This window comes from Schistocerca gregaria, unplaced genomic scaffold, assembly GCF_023897955.1.
Source record: "Schistocerca gregaria isolate iqSchGreg1 unplaced genomic scaffold, iqSchGreg1.2 ptg000526l, whole genome shotgun sequence".
Classification (NCBI taxonomy): Eukaryota; Metazoa; Arthropoda; class Insecta; order Orthoptera; family Acrididae; genus Schistocerca; species Schistocerca gregaria.
This window is the reverse complement of record NW_026061925.1, coordinates 9,261,219-9,263,631: the sequence shown is the minus strand read 5'-3', so window position 1 is coordinate 9,263,631 and position 2,413 is coordinate 9,261,219. Positions and strand designations below refer to the sequence as shown.

Genomic DNA, 2,413 nt, shown 5'->3' with positions numbered 1-2,413 from the left:
TAAAAAAAACTAATAAGTCGCCTACATATTACAGTTGCTGCCAAAAGAGGAGAACCATTATTTTCCCACAAAAGGAAATATAGTTAAAATGACGCTTCTATTTCGGTTAGTTTATGCGGTTACCAAAATTTGCAGTGAAAGTTACATAGTGGACTCTACCCTCCCCCCACCAGAAACGTAGTTATCGTGGCTGTTGTGAGACTTTTGTACACAGTTAGAGAAAGTGTGTTAAATGTGGCGCGGACGGAAACGCTAGGCTACGCTACAGGGCAATCTGCTCGCACAACGTTTAGTCGGCATTCATAATCGTTGGCGTAAACAACTCTCAATCAAATTACCACCTTCCAACCTAACTTAGATCTCGGGCTACACTACCAATCGGCCTGTCATCACAACCAAAAATTCATTGAGGGGGGTGGGGGGATTTCCTGTAGCTCTCTCTAATGTATCTCTAGGCAAAACTGCCAGTTTTGTCAGACTCAACAGCAAGATTTACCAATGGTAAACACTTTTGAGACGGCTCGTAATTTTAGAATAGTCCTCTTCGTCTTACTTGGCATAAATTGTTCGCTGGCGTCCCAGCAGCTAGCTCCCTCAGTGTCTGCTTCTGCCATCGCACCACGCTAGTCTGCTGTTGTCCTAGCAGACCGAACGCACCGCACATCCGATACCTTCGGAACCACTCACTGGCCAGTTAGCAACTAAGCGGAACACTGTTTACATCGTGAAAGGAAAACTATGCAAAGATGTACACTTAAATGGCACGACTGAGTAGCACACACACAGTAATATCTGAGGAATGTCCTTCGACACGCGCAGAACGAAAGTCTTCTCGCGAACGTACAGCGTCTCTGAAAAAAAATCTCGTGACTATATTCCGGCGTTACGGCCAGGTTCTCATACAAATGAGCAAAAAAGGGTACATTTGAAATTCTTTTTGAGACAATGAAAATACATGCGAAAGATCTGTTTGGGAATTACGAGTGATAATACTATGAGCTTAATTTTAGATTTTCAATAAAAAATGGCGCCCGTAATTATGATTTGATCAAGGGCCTGCGAGACTGGAGTACGCAGAGCGCGTGCAGTGTGGCACCTCATATGTTACCTGAATTCAAAAATGGGTAACATCAGTTGATACTACATTATTCCTCTGAAATTGAAAATGGATAACATCAGTCGATAAAACATAAAATTTATGGGAGCGTATACCTAACCGCAATGAAACAACCTTAAATTTAACGATACAGTGCTAATTCGAACTTTGAGTTCGATTTTTGAGGGTTTGTTTCACTCCTTATGCCTACACAAAAATTAGTTAATATTAACAAATGTCATATTATAGCTATAAGTTCCTAAGAAAAGTGTTTACTTTTAGGGGTCAGAGGTAGATGTTAAGAGAACGAACCACTTTTAATTTATGCTGCATGCCGTTCTGAGAAAATAGTTACCCGAAAAAAATGTGTTCAAAGTTTAGGGAAAACATTTAGTTATATTATTACTTCGATTTGCATGAACTGAGTGTTACATATATATTTTTAATGTCGCTGAAAACGAATCTGAAGTCAGATTTTCAATATTCAAAACAGCTAATCCAATACGGAGGGCAACCGATTATGTTTTGACCAATTTTTACCAAAAATGTATTTTCGTTATTTACGTTTAGTCTGCAAGTCAAGGAGTATTTATCAACCCTTCCTCTACCTCTGATTGTTCCTAGACAGCAACTTCCTGTTCTTCTTGGCAGGAAAAGCCGATCTGTCAAAGCTGGATATGCAGCACTCGGCAGCCTGCACTTGATATTCGTCCGTATTTTCGGTGAGTATGTTTGCATGCATTCTGCAGTATGAATCATTTTGAGCACGTGCGACACGGGACGAGTTATCATCTACATCTATATGGATACCCTGCAAAACACATTTAAGTGCCTGGCAAAGGGTTAATCGAATCACCTTCACAACTGATAATTAATTGAAACCCTCAGCTGCCGACAGGTGTTGTTGATATACTTCGATGGGGACAGCTGAAAAGTGTGCCCCTACTGGGACTCGAACCCAGAATCTCCTGCTTACAAGGCAGACGCTCAATCCATCTGAGCCATCGAGGGCACACATGAACAGCACGACTGCAGGAATTTATCCCTCGCACGCTTCCCGTGAGACTCACATCCCCAACCGTCCACAATCCGCATACGTAATGTACTTAATAGGTATTTGTCCATCCACTCATTACTGGCTCACACTAAGGTGACGATTCCCGTAAGAGTTCCGGCAACCTGTGCGCATTCGCACAGACAAAGGTCAATGGCTGGGTAACGTTTAACCATAGATATGAAGATAGTAACTGCTCTCGAAAGAACAGGCGCCACTGACGACCTTGCAACTCTTCTAGAATACATGATAGACCGGCCGAT

General features: G+C 42.0%; 1 non-coding gene across 1 annotated transcript; it reads right to left on the bottom strand.

The window, feature by feature from the left end:
* Window positions 1-2,033: 2,033 nt before the first annotated feature.
* Window positions 2,034-2,108, bottom strand: Trnat-ugu (transfer RNA threonine (anticodon UGU)). The gene has a single exon. It is a non-coding gene; the product is annotated as a tRNA-Thr (tRNA).
* Window positions 2,109-2,413: the final 305 nt, after the last annotated feature.